This window comes from Anolis carolinensis, chromosome 3 (genome assembly GCF_035594765.1).
Source record: "Anolis carolinensis isolate JA03-04 chromosome 3, rAnoCar3.1.pri, whole genome shotgun sequence".
NCBI lineage: Eukaryota > Metazoa > Chordata > Lepidosauria > Squamata > Dactyloidae > Anolis > Anolis carolinensis.
In genome coordinates, this window is record NC_085843.1 from 82640574 (window position 1) to 82659774 (window position 19201).

The 19201-nt window shown below is 40.8% G+C and overlaps 1 protein-coding gene across 3 annotated transcripts in view; it reads left to right on the plus strand.

Annotated features, from left to right (window-relative positions):
- The window catches only part of agpat3 (1-acylglycerol-3-phosphate O-acyltransferase 3), a 135038-nt gene that overhangs the window by 67633 nt on the left and 48204 nt on the right, over positions 1 to 19201 (plus strand). Inside the window, exon 2 of one of the 3 annotated variants that reach the window (XM_062975162.1) lies at positions 7397 to 7520. The exons of the other annotated variants lie outside the window; for them this stretch is intronic. The gene's annotated coding sequence lies outside the window, so the exon portion shown is untranslated. The remainder of the gene's footprint in view (positions 1 to 7396; positions 7521 to 19201) is intronic. 3 annotated transcript variants of the gene reach the window in all.

Here is a 19201-nt window from a genome sequence, read left to right on the forward strand (position 1 = left end):
GGTCCACTTTCCATTTTTTGAATATTTCTGTTTTCTGATTATATATATCCTTTGTCTGTTTGTTGTTTTGCATAGCTTGTATGCCCTTTACAGAAAGAAGAATAATAATAATAATCACCATCATCATCATAGTATTTTTTTAACCCACCTTTCCTCGTGCCTTGAGGCAGGTCACAGCACAGTCAAAACACACAACCATTGTAAAAATTCTATAAACACACATACTAAAATGTAGTTGTATGGAAGATACATATTAAAATGTATTTCTATAAAATACATATTAAAGGCATTGTTGGCAATATTACATCAGATGATGAGCAGGTGAATGAATTCTGATGTTACTACAGTAGAGTCTCACTTATCCAAGCTAAACGGGCCGGCAGAAGCTTGGATAAGCAAATATCTTGGATAATAAGGAGAGATTAAGGAAAAGCCTATTAAACATCAAATTAGGTTATGATTTTACAAATTAAACACCAAAACCTCATGTTATACAACAAATTTGACAGAAAAAGTAGTTCAATACGCAGTAATGTTATGTTGTAATTACTGTATTCACGAATTTAGCACCAAAATATCACGATATATTGAAAACATTGACTACAAAAATGGCTTGGATTATCCAGAGGCTTGGATAAGTGAGACTCTACTGTACTTCTCTTGACAGTGTTGTCCCAATAGACATGAGAACAGAGTTTGCACCTGAATTTATCACAGCAGTTTTGGTTCATGTGTATCTCTGTCTCTGTCTGTTATAATGTGTCCAGTATTTACTGACAGCTAGTGATTTACATGTCATTTGGTAATTGCTCCAGGTTTTATTTTACAGTTTAAAGGAGCTATTCAGAGTGCTGAACCATGCCTGCAAAATAGGCTTGGTGCCATGGCCAGCTCCTTTTTGACACTGGTTCACTGCGCGTTGGTATGGGAGTGACTGTGTACTTCAGTGAAGAAGCTTTATTTTTCTTGGCTCTTGGTTCTGTATACATGGACTAGAAAAGTCATTTTCCTGGATGCATTCCTAATTACAGGATTTATATGCACAGTTTTACGCATTGTTCTTCATATTTTTTTTTCTTTTAAAGGCCCACATGACAGATGAAAGATTTTGCATAGCTTTAGTATAGGAAAGTCACAACATTCTAGGTAACATTGCCAACTCCGTATAATTAGTGTTGGTTATTTTCAACCTTTCCAAAAGACCCTTTGAATGCTTAACTGTATGAAAACCATTCTATACTAATCACACATTCTTTTATACTCCTTTTCCTATTACCCAAAGGACAGTATTATTGAATCACTTAAATGTCCACAGCTGTAATTTTAAGCTTGCCGGAGATATAAAACAGCACCCCCTGCATTAATTATTCCAAATATCTACCCTTTCTTCAAGGTTAACTGCACTCTTCCCCTAAAGATAAAACATGGAACTAAGTTCCATTGAACACAATGATAGTTGATATTTTTCACCTTTCAGAAAAGATAGTTTTTGAAAGATAGTGTAGGATTTATGAGATAGAAGGCAGACATATGCCAAATGGACCTGTGGGTCCATCTGTAGGTTATTGTTGGCTCTGCTGACCGGTAATGGCTCTCTGGTACCTGGAGATAGTACAAATTGAACCTGAGAAGTTCATATAGATCCTGAGAGCTCAATGCCTATGCTGTACTATTCCTAGTAAGTCATTCCTCAAGAAAAGATTATGTTGTTGATTTTAGCAAGATAAACATTTACTATATATATACATGCTTGATGCAATATTTAATAATATTTTAAAGTTGGCCAGAACTAACCATTGGAGTGAGAAACAAAGCATCGTCATTCACAAGGCTATCAGTTGACAATTTTACTAATGGAAAGAACTTGTTTTCCATTTCATTAATTTCTTCAAAAACTGTCCCAATATCTCACTTCAGAAAACAAACAATTTCATTTAGGTGTGTGCTCTGTAAAATGAATTATATATGATGGAGAAGGTAGAGTGAAGGTGACCTTGACTCAGTGTGAAAATATTAACCTCTTCGCTCTTTAAACTCTAAATCAGTTCTTGCCAAGAAAACCACACCATAAGGTCACTTTAGGGTCATGGTAAGTCAGAAATGACTTGAAAGCATACAACAGCTCTTTAAAAGTTCAGTTAATGACATGTTATGCTGCCTTCCCTCCTGAAAGTAAAATATGGATAGTCAAATAGTTCTCAATTACACTGTGAATTTTCTAGATCCTTCTGTCTCTTACATTCTGACTATATTTTCATAATGGTTGACAGCATGTCTCCCTGTCTCTCAGTCTCAGAGGACGGGGGAGAGATATGCTATTAACAGTTGCAAACATGTAATTAAATTCTAAATTTAGATGAACATTTATGTTTGTGGACAATATTCCACAGACTAAGTGGAAGCTTACTTTGGAGCCCAGGCTTTTTAAAAACGTAGATATTGTAGTAGGGTAGCCATATATGCTCCAAATGTTTAGATCGAAAATAAAGTAAAATAGGTAGGTGTATGCAGAGCTTTACAAATTAGTTTTTTGTTTTTTGTGTGTGTCAGAAGCGACTTGAAAAACTGCAAGTTGCTTCTGGTGTGAGATAATTGGCGGTCTGCAAGGATGTTGCCCAAGGGATGCACGGATGTAATCAAAACATTTTGGATTACGCTCTCCGAATTCAACTATTAGCATGATTAAGATTCTGGGACTCGAAATACCCTTTCCCGGGTCTCAGTGTGTATCTCTATTTTCATATACTCTTTGATTTTGCTGAGCTGGAGAGCAGACACCTTACTCATGATACAATTAAAACAGTAGGCTTACACTTAACATAAAGATATTTTGAGCTTCATGGAATATCTTATATTAATTTGACTAGTTTACTTGACAAATAATATGTGTCAGTTGACCAGTCAGTGGCCTCATTGTGTAATTCCTTATGATAATATAATCTGACTTTCCCCTTATCGAGCACACTCACATTAAATTGTGACATTTGATTTTTAAAGAAAAACAACACCCCAGACTCTTTGAGATTTTCTGTCTCCTTTATTGGACTACAATTTGGGATTAAAATATGGTACATTTCATCAAGGTTTTTCCGGATTTTAAGAATGCAGGGACTCCTTGAGAAATGATCTGCCTATGAAAAGAGCCATTAGCTTGGTATAAGACAGAAGAACGGGATCTCAAGAGAAGTTATTTTTCTGTCATTAATGAAGTTAAAATTGTATTGCCTATTTTTTAATTGTTCTGTGTCCTCTCAAGGCCAAGAAGGGGAATGGCCTCAGTATGCATTAAAAAGCCTCAATTCCATCCTAACTAACAGCCTCTCAGATAAAATGTAGGCCTGAGATTCTTGACATTATCACATTTTTTTCCTGTATGATTTTTACCTTCTTTACTGGATAAGGAAGCCAATGAAGTTTTGAAAGCTTGCAGATATATTTTATGCTTTGGAGCTGGCCCAATGAAATTCTCTCAGGTTTTGAATTTTGTTATCTGAAAGAATGAAACACTAAAATATTTGATATAATAGAACTATCTTGCTTTAGAAAGCAATATCCGACACCTGTGTTTACTTTCCTATCCTCTTCCTTCACATTATACAATGCAAGATATTCTTGTGAAGCGTATCACAGCAATTTGCCTTAAGGCGATTATTGGATTAAGGCAAAGGCTTGATATGTCGACACTGACAGTAACATTTGTCAAGTAGTATTTACTATTTTGTCCACTTATATATCTTGGTTATACTAATTTTTTATGTTATTGGACCTTTCAACATGATTTAACAAAGATTCTGCTACAGCAATAAGAATATCAATTCTTCTCTCATCGCTGAAGAAGCCTTTAAGAACAGCAGCATTTCCAGATTTACAACAGTGTGCTTTTCTCGTCGTAATCCTTCCTTCTTGTCAAGACTGATTTGTTCTTCGCAAAGGGGCTGACATCTTCCTGGTTTTCCAATTGTGTTTTTTCCCGCCTTTACTAACGTGTTTTGGAAAAGCAAAACAAATCTGAATTGTAAAGATGCTGTCAAACCAATCAGGAATATGTTTGTTAGCTGGAGTTTGTGCTACCTTGATCGCCCTGGCACTAGTCTATTACTTGTATTGGTAAGTAGTGTCTTACACAACAGCTTTTTGTGGGGTTGTTTCCCAAGGAAGGCATGGGTCTCACATGTCTTCCTAATCACTTTGAGTAGTAGTAAATTTAGTGGATTTCCTTTCTTATTGACATTGGCACTGGCTAATCGAAGAATTTGGTTGTTTTGTGATGAAATAGGAAATGTGAAAGCGAATGTAAACAAGGACTGCTATTCTAGTTTCATGCTATTGTGTACATATTCTTCATCCCAATCTTGTAATTTACTACTTTTGCTGGTCACAACTGACTTGTTTACTTAGCTGAGTATGTAAAGCTCTATTCGCTGTTTTAGAAATTATGGAAATTTTTATAGAGACTAACGACATCAAGGTATGCTAACTTTGTCTGTTGGGCTTCTCTTTTGGTTAAAGTTTTAATACGATACCATGAGAAAATAGTCCCATTTAGATATTCTAATTTTTGTGAAGAAAGTGTAAATGACTGAAAAGAATTGAATGCTATGAATGGTGTATCTTCCACTACTCTAAAGTTGTTTATAGGGCAGTGGTGGGATTTGAGTTCCAAAATATAGAATTATTCTTTGGACCCACAATTTTTGGCTCCAGCAATTTCACAGAAAGTAAGCTCTGCTTCATCCTCCTCTGCTATCCAATTCTCCCATTTCCCCCACCTGAGCGACAGCCTCTAAACACACCTTTTTCATCCTGTGGTTGCATGTCCAAGTTCAACTATGCAACTGAGGAAATCCATTAATGACCACAACAAAAGTTTCCTTCCGATTTCCCATGTCTATCTCTTTCAAAGTTTTTCTCATTTTGGATCATCATTCACGTGGCCATTCTCACCTCACATCACCGACCATGTATCCATGCAGACCCTTTCTCGTGTACACACACCTTTCTCTAAGAATGCACCCAATGTTTTCATTGTGCATATGTCTGCATGTAAGCATGCATACAGGCAAATATTCCCTTTTCTGCTTCTCTTCTTGGACCTTTCCTGCCATCAGTTCCTGTTAGTTTTTCCAAGCTTATGGTACTAGGCCTGCCAGGCAGTTTTTTTGCAGGTGACAGAGCTCATAGCAAAAAGGAGGCCTTTTACCACCTTACCCACTTATGTTATTGTCATAAGACATTTTCTGGAAAAGTAAAGATGATGGACTTTGCAGCGTGTCTGACTACTACAGTTTTGTTTAAATAAATTTAGGAAGTAGGTGAGCAGAGAGGGCCTTTGAGGATACCCAGGGAGTGTTTTAATGTCATGGTCCCTGTGATCACATCACCCCATGGGGGGTCCCAGATTTATACAATATCCATAAATGTTGGCTTTGGGGAATGAGCGAGTACAATGTACAGTACTAGTAATCAAAACCCTTTTAAAATAGCACACCATATGTTTTGAAATATATAAGAATAGCACTACGTGTGTGTGTGTGTGTGTGTGTGTGTGTGTGTGTGTGTGTGAATAGTGTACCTATATATATATATATATATATATATATATATATATATATATATTGAAATATATTGGGCAGAAAAGAGGATGTAATATGTATTTCCTTGAAAAATATAGGAAAAAGCCTTAACAAGAGGGGCTTCTCAGTGGCTGCCCCCAAGCCCTGGAATTTCTCTTCCAAAGAAATTAGACTGACACCTCCTTGCCTTTTTTTTTTTTTTTTTTTTTGGCGTAAGAATAATGTGCTGGATCTTGCTAATTGTTGCTGGTCTATGGGTGCATGTTTCATGATACATGTTTTAATCTGGTTTTGATTTTTTTGATTGTTTAATCTCATTTTTACATTCATATTTTGTGGATTTTTAACAATATATTTTTTAAATTTGTTGTAAGTCACTTTGGAAAAAATATTCCATAATCATCATCATCATCATCATCATCATCTTATTATTAAGGGTATTTTATTCATAGGTGCAAAACTGTGTTCTTTACTTGGACTTACTTAGGATTATATTTGAATTGAAGATGGATCTTTTAGTTCACTTTGTCTTTCGCAGAGGAAATGCTCTTGCTGTGTTATTTACACTAGAATTGGTGGTCGAAAATAGAAGTAGGTGACCTTTTAACAAGCAAGGCTTTTTGTAGTTGTGGACTCTTAACAGTGCTTTAGTCTGATTGTGGGCTGGAGAGGGCCTTGGGCATGTTTACTCCAAAGTAAATCTCACTTTTGTCAAAATAGATTACTCCCAGTTAAGGGCATGTAGGGTTATAATCTTGAATTTAGGAGTTGATTCCACTAAACTTAAAGTGGCCCAGTTTTGTATGTGTATCAAGATGGTATACTAATATACTGAGCAAAATCCCACCAGATGCCCATAGTATCTGTTACGATATTGGTAAGTTTGAATACATGATGGGAAGAATTTATAATACACTTCTCATGCTGTGCTACACTATTCTATTTCTATTGCTTCTTTAAATGTTTGAATACAGTATACATCATGGCACAGCATTGGTAAATACGTTTACTTTCAGAGGAAAATATCCACACTCACTATAGTTCTGCTCTTATATTTTCTGTGCTAACAGATTGTAAGTACAGTTGGCTGTCAGCCTTCATGGGTGTTATTGGTACAGGCTCAATACAAAATAGGAATAGCTACTCCCTTCCAAACAAGTGAATAAGTGAATAAGAGAACACATACCTGGCCAGGCCCAGATACACTGCCAATTTCATTACCTCCCAACAACCAAAATTTGACTTCTGGCTATGCAGAACACCAGTGTTATTGGAGTCCCTACTTTGAGTGTCTTAAGGTAGCGGCAGATGTGGCAGCAAATAAACCATCAATAATCAAATGCATGAAAGTTAAACATACAAATGTTGCGGGGCAACTGTACTTTCTTTTAATGTGATTGGCAATAAGTATATTGAGGCAGAAACTAGCTCATCTGTTTCAGGTATTCAGATTGTAGACAGTTCAAGCTCAGATTAAAATAATGATCAGTTTAGAAGTGTAAGAATTCTGAGATTGTGAGTTACATGCCTACAAAAAACATTTACAATTCTAGTGCAAATGTTAAACTTTAAATTAGCTCCACATTTCTCCAGTATTGCTATTCATACATTTCAATCTAAAATATCTGTAGTATAAATAGAGAAATAAGAGAAGCAATCTTTTAAATTAGTAGTTTCCGGTAGTTGGTGCTACCACTATTCTGTTTTGAGGATAACAGGTAAAATAATTCACATGACCACTACTTTACTCTTAAGTTTCTACTGGGTATCTTTGAAGCAGTTGTTTCTTTTTAAAATTTGCCTGTCATTTTCTATTTCTGCAGATCCCATTCCTTTTTACCATCAGGATGAATTGATAAAATGTAGCAGGTTGTTAACTTTCTGTACTGTTAATTGTACTGTTTTTTCCATGATTCCATCAACAATTCCTTGCTCACCGTAAGTAAGGTCAGTGCATCCTAATTAAACTAAATTGTAGAAGTCTTTTTGAAGTAACAGTAAATATTGCAGTATAAGCATATTGGAATTTATATATATATAGGAAGAGTGGCAGTAGTATCAATCAATCATTTTTGGAGTCTCTACCTTCAGAGTACAGCAACTAAGGAAAGTGTATTTTTGGGAGTGGTGCCTCCACCAAAATTAAGCAGCTTGCCAGGAAAGTATGGCTTTTATTTTGAACTAGCTTGGATACTCAGCAATCCCTGGGTTATTTGCAAAGGGCCTTGTATGTTTTTGGATGTTAGGTAATATCAGTTTGGTCATATGTTACGCTATGTCTTAGAAAAAAAACTCATTCCTTGCTTTTGTTTTTTATGAATTCTCCCATTAGAAAATGTATTAGGATGTGGGTGAACTACAGTCCCCGAAATTCTTGGATCAACCCTCACAAAACTCACAGTTGGCTATGTTGGGTATGTGTGCCAAATTTGGTCCAGATTTGTCATCTACTGGGTTCAGTGTTCTCTAGATAAGGGTGAACTTCAACTCCCAGATTACCAGAGCAACCACCCCGAAACCATGGCAGTATTTACAGTTGGCCATGTTGGGTCTGTGTGCCAAGTTTAGTCTAGATCTGACATTGGCTGGGTTCAGTGTTTCCTGAATACGCGTGAACTGTAACTCCCAGATGCCAAATTCAATCACCCCCAAATCCCACCAGTATGCAAATTTGACCATGTTGGGTCTGTGTGCCAAGGGAGTTCCAGGTCCATCATTGGTGGGATTGAGAGTGCTCTTAGATTGCAGATGAACTAGACATCCCAGTGCCCACAACTCCTATCAATCATGGTGAATTCTCCCCAAACCTCTCAAGTATGTTCAGTTGCTGATCAATTCCTCTGTTTGCTGCGTGCCTTTGGAAAGAATAGGAAAGGGTTAAAGGAGAGGCAGTAGGTGGGGTCATGCACATGGAGAGAGAAAGGAGCATTAGGATGTGCTTGCTGTAACCTGCAATGTCATTGGAGGGAGTGACTTGGTGGCTCCTCAGCACTGGGAACTATAGCCTGTTTGTGGAGGCTGAAGGCTGTCTGTGTGAGCAGACACCCATGCCACATACACACATACAGATTTTCACTTTTATTATGTACAGACTGATGATATTGTGCTACTTTTATCTTTGGCTTAATTTATGTCATTTTATTTTTATATTGATCTGTGGGTTTCTTACATTCTCTTGGGAACGTAATTTGGGGTAGAGATTATTAATGCCCTCAGTAAGCAAATGCATTTGGAAGGAATGGGCCTAGACATCCTAGAAGGAAGCTGGATTGAATTCCCTTGCCTCTGGGAAGACAAGAGGTTACTGTATATAAATGTGTATAAGTCAGCCTCATTCATAAGTTAAGAGCGTGTTTGAGGGGCCCAAAATTATAAATTTTGCTTTGAACCATGGATATATCAAGGGCTTGTAAGAAACAAGTATTTTCCTCTCATTGTAAAAATGCAATAGAAGAGCTAAAGAGAAGGAGAGGATCTGTTTATTTGAGGGTTATAGTGGTGTGAGCATTTGTGTAAATTGCATTTCTGATATTAAAATGCCTACATCTACAAAAATACATTTAGAGAATATGAATGAGGGGGAAATGAAGTGCACCATTAAAATTGGGGGGGGGGGGGGGAGAGAGAGAAGAGCATGGAAAGCAACCTGCCTCTGTTTGGAACCTGTGCAAGGACAGTGACAAGACGCAGAAGTAAGAAGTGCTCCCAGTCCATTTCCCTTCCCTTGTCCAAACTGGAGAATGGCAGCTTCCCCTCCTTCTTCACCACCTTTTTTTGGCCTGAACAGCATCCATTAGCAACATGGGGGAGCCTGAAGCATGCTGTGTATCTATGACTTTGAGGCACTTGTGGAAGAGCAGTGCTGTCCATTTTTAATAAGGTCTTCTCCTGCATAAGCTTCCTAGCAGGGAGACTGGCGCAACCATTTTTAATGGAGGCTGCCTATTAAAACTATTAAGACTGCCTGTTGTCACTGCCTTTGCAATGGATCCCTATTCCAGCATTAACCCAAAAAAAGTTTTTTTGTCAGAATGTTTTCAACTTTTGTCCAGGTACAGATTGAGTATCCCTTATCCAAAATGCTTGGAACTAGAAGTGTTTTGGATTTTGCATGTTTTTTATTTTTATTTTGGAATACCTGTGTTTTCATATACATACATATAGAATCATAGAACAGTAGAGTTGGAAGAGACCTCATGGGCCATCTAGTCCAACCCCCTGCCAAGAAGCAGGAAATCACATTCAAAGCACCCCCGACAGATGGCCATCCAGCCTCTGCTTAAAAGCCTCCAAAGAAGGAGCCTCCACCACAGCCTGGGGGAGAGAGTTCCACTGTCGAACAGCTCTCACAGTGAGGAAGTTCTTCCTGATGTTCAGGTGGAATCTCCTTTCCTGTAGTTTGAAGCCATTGTTCCGCGTCCTAGTCTCCAGGGCAGTAGAAAACAAGCTTGCTCCCTCCTCCCTATGACTTTCCCTCACATATATAGAGGTATCTTGGTGATGGGACTCATGTCTGAACATGAAATTCATTTGTGTTTTATATTTACCTTGCATACATAGCCTGAAAATAATTTTATATGCAATATTTTAAATGATTTTGTGTATGAAACAAAGTTTGTATACATCGAACCAATAGAAAACAAAGGTGCCACTGTCTCAGCCACTCATATGAACAGTTTTGGATTTTGGGGTGTTTTGGAATTCTAGACAAGGAATACTCAGCCTGTCTATCCTGAACTTAAGTACTCTTTTGCCTTGAGCAGATGTCATTAGCCAGGCATGGACTTTTTATTTGGGTGTGTAAAAGAGATGGTCACAACTGGGAGCATCTGAGAGCATGCAATATAAGGGATATAACAGAGTTTTTGATTTGTTGAATGCTTTGACATATACACACAGTCTATGAAAGGGAATTGGCTGACTTAATCTTCCAAGAGGTTCTGACTGTACAATAAAGAGCTGATTTGGGGAGTTAATGGCATCATGTCAACTTGGAATTTGCTTAAGCAGTGAAGCTACAATGCTTCTAGCCAGCAACTAGATTAGTTTTGTTCATATTGGTCATTACACATAGGAACAATTCCAGGAAAAGATAAGTGAGCTCACTTTCCAATGTGGGTAGTAAGGACATCAGAGGACATATGAATTTAACTCTTTCTAATAATTGGTTTGCTTTCAGATCTGTTGGATATACTGCATTACTATTTTACAAATGTTTTCCTCTATCCCTCCCCAAATCCAATTCCTTGCACACTGAGGCAGTATAATATTTTCCAGTTTCCTGTTCAAGAAAAAGAAACAGAATGATTGTTGATTTAAAAGAACAATATTAAATACTGTAATCAGAACTTTATGATTACAATATTAAAAAATATTTGAAAGCTTTTTCCTCAGTGAATTGCTAGCCCTATTTGGTAAATTCAAATTTAGAATCTACATCACGTCTGCAAATTAAGATTGTGTATTGCTGTATAGAAAAAGATAGGTGTTCATGTTATGTTCCCATTACTGTTTTATGCATGTTTGTATTTCCAGTTTGCAGTTGGGGTATTTTAGGAAACCTTAAAGAAGAGCATAGTTTAATTGGATTGAATTCTTATCCTGTGTGTTGCTTGCTGACCTATATATACTGGTAAGGTATTGTTTAGTCGTGTGCACTAGTTTATGCTCATGCCATATCTATGCAAGTGAGCAACCACCTTTCATGACTTTGCTCCTTTACATAATGCTCTTTTCAAATTCTTGTAAAAATTATTACTGAGAATAGAATTGGCAGAAGAAAAAGTTAAAGAATGCATGGTCAAATAGACCTAGAACTGGTACACTATGTGGTCATAGCAGTGGGGCTATCTTATGTTCAGATATGGATGATTACGGACTTGGCAACAAAGAAAAGTCAATTTAAGATGTTTGAAATGGCTCAGGTAGATACATTATCAAATTTGATTAAGAAGAATTTATTTAACAACCTTTATTAAGGACTGGGAACCCTTTTAAACTTCTGTAAAGAAGGATTTGTGAAGATAATTGTGGGTGTTAAAGATTAAACTTTCTTTTTTACTTATTAGGTTGAAGATATGATTATATACTGTGCAGTAATAAGGAGACTGTTTCATATAGACATTTTTGGGCTAGAGAGAAAGAAGTAAATTTTAGATACAGTATATATTTTTCGGTATATGGGTGAGAGAGTTATAATAGGAGTATTCAGTAGTGTTTAGGTTGTGCTTTTCTTTAGCTCTATTAATTGTTATTGGAGAGGTTTGGATTTTTTATTGTAGTTTAGTAAATATATTTTTAATAAATTAAAAACAATCTTTTCAAACATTGGATGGCTTTTAAAAAACTTTTAATGTCTGCCAAATTTGAAAAACATTTGTGTCAGTTTACAACTGCATGGCTTATATGTGATTGAGGCAAAAGGGTATGACATGAGTACAGTTTTAATGGACTCAGAAAACTTGACCTGATTTGACCTTTTTGATTTTCTCAATATGTCAATATTCTTGAATAGGAGCGACTGCTTTTGAAGACCTTTTTCTTGCCAACAGTTGCCTTCCTACCCAAACTAAAGGTGATAGGTGTTTGATTGCATTTCTAGCTTGCTCTTTCCCTAAGGCTTGGAGTAATTGAAAGCACAGAAATAGGAAACGTGAAAAACATACAAATACAGTGGTAGAGTTAAAATATTTGTATTTAAAATAAAAAGTCAAGTACCTTTTTATTTAAACTGGCCTTCAGTTTTAAAATAGTTGTGACAGAATTGTCTTTTAGTAGAGTTTGCTGTTATTTTGTATGAATTTTGAATTCACTATTTAATTATTTTTAAAATTTCTACCCTATATCGTTTTTCTTATATTTCTACACTTGGGAAAATTGTACAGTATTAATTAATTAATCAGACAGGCAAATTGATAGTTATTTTAGGGTATTTCCTGTTCAGATTTTCCCTTTTCCACCATATAACTCATTAGGTCCCTTGGGAAGCCATTTCTGAATGATAGGTGAGCTACTAGAGAACATCTTTGTTATATTATTCACTTATTGTGCACTTGATCCAGAATGGCAACAGGGTAATCATTTACCTCCCACTTTTGCAGGGATTAGGAAAAGCCGTGAATAAAATTCCCACCTCACTAGAAATTTCTAGGTCTTCCAGCACAACTCTGTGTTCAACCTCCCACTTTTGCAGAGATTAGGAAAAGCCGTGAATAAAAATCCCATCTCTCTAGAAATTTCTAGGTCTTCCAGCACAACTTTTGTGTTCAACTTCTAGTTGACCATAGAATTGCACTGGGAGACAGGCCTGTAGCCAGGGGAGGGTTTTGGGGGTTCAAACACCACCACCCCCGAAATTTTTCAGGTTAAAAAAAAATTGGTTTACTCATGAATTTTAACTGGTTAACCAAATCCCCATGCTAAGTCTATGACACGCAAAAAATTAAAAGTCCCTCCAGGCAGATATTGACAGGTCTGTAGCCCGGGGGGGGGGGGGGGTTCAAACCCCGCCCCGAAATTTTCAACCCCCCCCCCCAAAAAATCTGGCTATGGCCCTGCTGGAAGACCCAGAAATGTCCATAGAGGTATTCTCTCTAGGACTCTGTAGATACTCCATTATGATTCCGTAGTCAGCTTCTGCCAATTGTTGACCATAGAGTCATACTGGAGGACCTTGATAGTTCTAAAAATAACATATTGATCAAAATGATAAGATCCACAGAAATTAAACCCCCAGATGTGGAAGGCAACTGATATTTTGTTAGTTAATTTTTTTATTGTCAAATATGAATTAGAGATCTCCAGGAACCCTGGTTATCAATAACCTTGTTCAGGTCTTGCAAACTCAAACTTTATTAGTTTCCATATATTCCTCATCTTTCTTCCAGTGGGTTAAAGGTGACATATATCATTTTCTTTCACCCCCTTTTTTCTCATAATAGTCCTTGAGGTAAGTCAAGCTTGGAGACAGTGACTACCTCAGCATCTCCTGAGGTAAACAGATGCTCATTTAACTGTTTGCATAATACAGTGAAGAATTACATACAATAACTATAATAATGATAATTATAATGTATTTCATCTAATCAAAGGCTCACCTTTCCCTTCTTTATAGAAAATTAAAGCTTTTTAAAAAAGGGGTGCACTTTATATTCGATGGCACCTTAGATTTGGTGAAATATAGTAAACATAATAATGCCACCTTAATATCTATTAGTGACCATGTGAGACACAGACTTCTGTATCCATGTGAGGCTGGAACAGATGGAGATCTTGAATAAATGAACAGCTTTCTCAACCTTTTGGAATACTGATAGCCCCAAATGCAGTTGCGAGTTTCCACAAATATCACTATATAGTACTGAAAGTTTTTTGTCTTATTAGATTTTCTAGGATCTTGAATACTCTACTATATAGATGATATGGTGTCTTGACTTATATAGACTGTGTTTATATGACCTGGTGAAGGAACCTAAGATTCTTGAGTGTAATGAGCTTTTATCCTTTATCTTATTTATTTATTTACTTTATTTATACCCCACCTTTCTCCTTGTGGGGACTCAGGGTGGCTAAAAACCACACACTTTGATCATGGTTTAAAACAAAGCGAATACCCCCCCCCCCAAAAAAAACCCCACAATTAAATAATACTGTATGGGTTTGGTTGAAATATAATAGATATAATTAAAAATATATTTTAAAACACACAATCCCACCCCCCAAATCCCACCCAGAACCTTCCCTGTAGCCTGCCCCTTAATTTTGCTTTACTAGATATGCTCCCTGTATTTTTGAACTATTGCTATTCTCATGTTTCCAGGATGTATGTAGTACAATGACTTACCAACCACTAACAGAATGACCAACAGAAATTACTGGGTTTGGTAGGCATTGACCTTGAGTTTTGGAGCTGTAGATCACTTACATCCAGAGAGCATTGTGGACTCAAACAACAATGAATCTGGACCAAACTTGCCACTAATAGTCAATATGCCCAAATGTGAACACTGGTGGAGTTTGGGGAAAATAGACCTTGACATTTGGGAGTCCCTTAACCCCCCCCTCCCCCCAATGATAGATTTGGGCCAAACTTCCCACACAGAACCCCCATTACCAACAGAAAGCACTGGAGCGATTTAGGAGGAATTGACAGTGATTTAGGGGAGATGTAGTTCACCTACTTCCGGAGAGCACTGTGAACCCAAATGATTATGGATCTGGACCAAATTTGGCACAAATACCTGATATACCCAAATTTGAATACTGGTGAGGTTGGGGGGTGATTTTTTTATTTGTCAGAAGGGTCTTTGGGGACCTCTATGACACCCGCTCAAGATCCTCCCAGTGGTTCAGACCCCCAGGTTGAGAAACGCTGCCATAGGGGATTCGAGGGGTATTTATTTATTTATTTATTGCATGGGATCTTCTCTTTCCAGAATATCCAATATTTAATGCAACACTCTAGATGTCCTCCCTTCCCAAATTAGACCCATAAAACTGGGGTTGCCAGTTCTGGGCCCTCAAATTTCTACACCTAAACCTGAGACCTAGGGAATGCCCTGTGATGTCATTATGCAGTACGCATTATAAACAAATAGAGATCAAACGCATGTGCATGAACAGAGAAGAAAGGACCAGTCTGAAAATGTGAATCCTGTAGCAGTTAATCCTAAAATAGTCTGGATTCTCATAGTGTGATCAAAATTATAATGATTGCAATATATGTCAGTCAGCATTGTTTATATGTTTCCTTATGCTGATTTCAATGTATGAGTTAGAGCCAGAATAAAGTATTTGACATTAGATACTACTGAAATTGGTGTGAACAATTAATTATGGCTTAAGCGAAAGGAATTCATGTTAAGTAAAGCCTGATTTTTTTCACATTGATTTCAATGGGACCTGACAGCAGCTGAGTAAAGAGCTCACATCACTGTGTTTAATATATGTTTTGCTGTCTATTCTTTGTTCCTTTTGTGCACTATAATTGAAGTCACTCTGAATGTAGATTCTCTTTTCAGCACTAATGGCAGTCAAAAATTCCAATTATTTTTCTTCGTGTACTCTGTGAATGCACACTAATGGAGAAGCTGCGCCTGCGCAGGTTCCGACGGAAACTCTTCCAAGCTGAAGTTCAAATTTTGGCGGTAACCACGCCCCCCTTCCCAAGGGGCATATAAGGCAGCCCCAGGCGCCCGCTCTCCAGTTCCTTTTTTTCCGCCGCAAGGTTCACTTCGGACTCTTCGCATGTCTACTACTCGTTTCAAGCGTTGCACGCAGTGTGCTGCTAAAATTCCTGACTCGGACGGCCACGCCAAGTGCCTCTTCTGTCTTGGCGAGGCTCATGTGGTCAGTACCTGCCGTTTTTGCCTAGCTCTCACGGCTCAGGCCAGAAAGAACAGAGCCGCTAGGCTTAGAGCGGCGCTCTACGAAAAATCTCTCGCGCCAGAACCGACTCCGTCGACGTCGGGTACGTCGGCGTCCTCAGCTTTGAGAGCTATGTCGGCACCACCAACTAAGCCTCCGGCAGCCAAGGCTTCCTCGGTCTCGTCCAGAGCGTCCAAGACCTCCAGGGCCGCTAAACCGGTCAAACCACCGTGTACTGTGACGACGGCGACCGTGTCGACCCGCTCCGGAAAGGTGGGACCTTCCTCGACGTCGAGCTCTCTGGCTTCGGTGACCTCGATCCGCTCTCGTATCGGTTCCCCTCCGTCCTCCTCTGCTATCAAAATAGCCTTTAAAAGGGCTCACGAGGAGTCTCGTCGAGCGCAATCCGACTCAGCTGTGGTTCCTCCCACACCTGGCAAGTCCTTGAGGGTTGCATCCAAGCAACCGCCGGCGAAGAAACGGCTAACTCAGCGCTCCTCCTCCTCGGCCTCCTCAAAGAAAGACCCGCCATCTTCCTCGACAACTTCCTCGAGAAGGTCTTCTCCTATTGTACCAGCCCAGAGGCCTAGAGATGTTTCTCAGTCTCCATTGCACCCCCTGTCTGATGGGGAGCTGCAGGACTCACCCCACCACTCTACCCAAACGGTGGTCAGGGTGCCGGTGCCGGAGCCCCTTGCGCCGCCTCGCTCGTCGCGCCAACAGCTCTTCCCTCCCACCTCGACACCGGAGCGTGGCAGACAAACGGCTCGCCTGGCTCGGGCAGCCCAGGCCTCAGCCTCTAAGGACCTTCGGCCTCCGGCCCTCTCTTCCCGCGAGGCCTTGCCTCCTCCCGAGACTGTGCTGTCTTCTCCCCCTCAGTCCCCCCAAGGGGCTGAGGAGGAAGATGCTGATGTCGACCGCCCAGACTCTGTCCTCTCGGCCTCGGTGGTCTCTCTCGGTCTCGACCTCTCTCCTCCCCACGACGCGTATGAGGCGGACCCGCCTTCTCCTACTGACAATGTTCGCGCTTTCGCTGAGCAAATGGTCAGGATGGCCGACGCCCTGGGTTTGGAGATCAAGCAAACCTCCAAAGCAGTGTCTGACCCAGTCTTCAAAAGGGTGCAGGCCCAAGCTCCGCCGGCCACGCTTCTCCCCTTTCTGCCTTATCTGTTGGACGTTATCCAGGCCTCCTGGAAAAACCCTTCCTCCATTCCTCCGACCTCGAAGAGGATCGAGACTTGGTACCGTACCGACGATGATACCCTGGAGTGGCTCAAACACCATCCCGACCCTAACTCCCTGGTCGTTAAGGCCTCTCAATCCTCAGGTCGTCAGTCGAATACTCCGGCCGACAGAGAGGGGAAGCGCTTCGACGCCGTGGGTCGAAAACTTTATTCCGGAGCCCTTTTGCTTTGCCGCATGGCGAATTATGGAGCCTGCATGGGTGCCTACCAACAAATTATCTGGGAGAAGGCGCAGCCCTTCTTCGCTAAGATGTCGGACGAAGACCGCTCCGTCCTCACTACCCTCCAACAGGAGGCAGACTCGCTCGCTCACCACCAAATACAAATGGCGAAGCATACAGGTGATACTGCGGGTAAAATGATTGCCCACGCGATTTCCATTCGCCGCCACGCCTGGCTGAGGTCTTCGGGTCTCTCCTCATCTTCCAGACAGGTCATTGAGGACCTTCCCTTTGACGCGCTCGGACTGTTTCACGCCGGTACCGATGACAAACTCAAGTCTAAATGTGGCGACCAACCTCAACCTCAGCGCACTCGCTGGTTCCCGCACCGTTCCCGCCGTTTCCCGCCGCAATCTTTCAGACACCATTCTTTCAGGCGGCCTTCGGGCTCGAACAATCAAGCCCATCACCAACCTCGCCGGGGACCTCATCCGCAAAAGCAACGCGGTCGATCCACCCCTGCTCCTCCGCAGCCTAATCGGCGTACCTGACGCCAACCCCTGCCAAAGCTCCTCGCCCGCTACCGTTGTAGAGCCCACGCTGCCTCGTCCCTTCGGTATCTTTGCAGACCGACTAGCCCCTTTCTACAATCAATGGGACTCTATTACTTCAGATGCATGGGTTCTCCGCATTGTCCAAGACGGCTACGCCTTAGAGTTCATGGACCTCCCTCCTACAGGTCACGTTCTCCACTCAAACCCTTCCCCAGAGATACTGGCCGAAGTCGAAGCGCTACTGGCCAAAGGCGCTATCCGTCCCTCCCCTCCCGAACTGGACCCTTTAAGTTTCTTCTCCAGATACTTTACAGTCCCGAAAAGAGGAGGCGGGCTACGCCCGATTCTGGACTTAAGGGCACTCAATATATTCATCCGCCCCTCCAAATTCAGGATGGTCTCTATTGCCTCTATCCTCCCGATGCTGCAGCGGGGAGACTACTTTGCCTCCATAGACTTACGAGACGCCTACTTCCACGTGGCAATACGAGAGGCGCACAGACGGTTCCTATGCTTCAAAGTTCTCGACCAAACCTACCAGTTTACCGTTTTGCCCTTCGGTCTCGTCACGGCCCCGAGGGTCTTCACCAAGGTTGTCGCCGCCGTAGCGGCCCACCTCAGGCTACATGGCATCACGGTCTTTCCTTATCTGGACGACTGGCTTCTCGTCGGGCCCGACCCGGTTCTTCTCCAAAATCACGTCTCTTTCACGCTGCGTCTTCTAAAATCTCTCGGCCTCCAACTCAATTCCGAGAAGTCAAATCTCTCCCCGTCAACCCGAATCCGGTTCATCGGGGCCCTCTTCGACTCCGTCGCAGAGACTGTGTCACTTCCGTTCGACAGATTCCTGGCTCTCCGCCACCATATCGCCCTTTGTCGATCTGCCCGGAGGGTCAGAGCCCGTGTCATTCAGGTCCTTCTAGGCCACATGGCCTCCACGGTTCTCACGACCCCGTTTGCCAGGCTGCGCCTTCGGACCCTGCAAAGGTGGTTTATAGACACTTTCAAACCGTTCCACCACCACAACTCCAGATACCTGTCGGTACCGTCGTCCGTCCGCCAGTCTCTCTCATGGTGGATGTCTCACCAAAACGTGTGCAAGGGCCTTCCTTTCCATCCAGCCCCGCCATCGCTAACCATAACCACAGACTCCTCCACCTACGCTTGCGGAGCCCACATGAACGGGCTAACGGTTCAAAATCTTTGGTCCCCGTCAGAGAGGGCCAACCACATAAACTTCCTCGAACTTCTCGCCATTCTCAAAGCCCTAAAAGCATTCTCCCCCCTCATCCGCCACAAGTCCA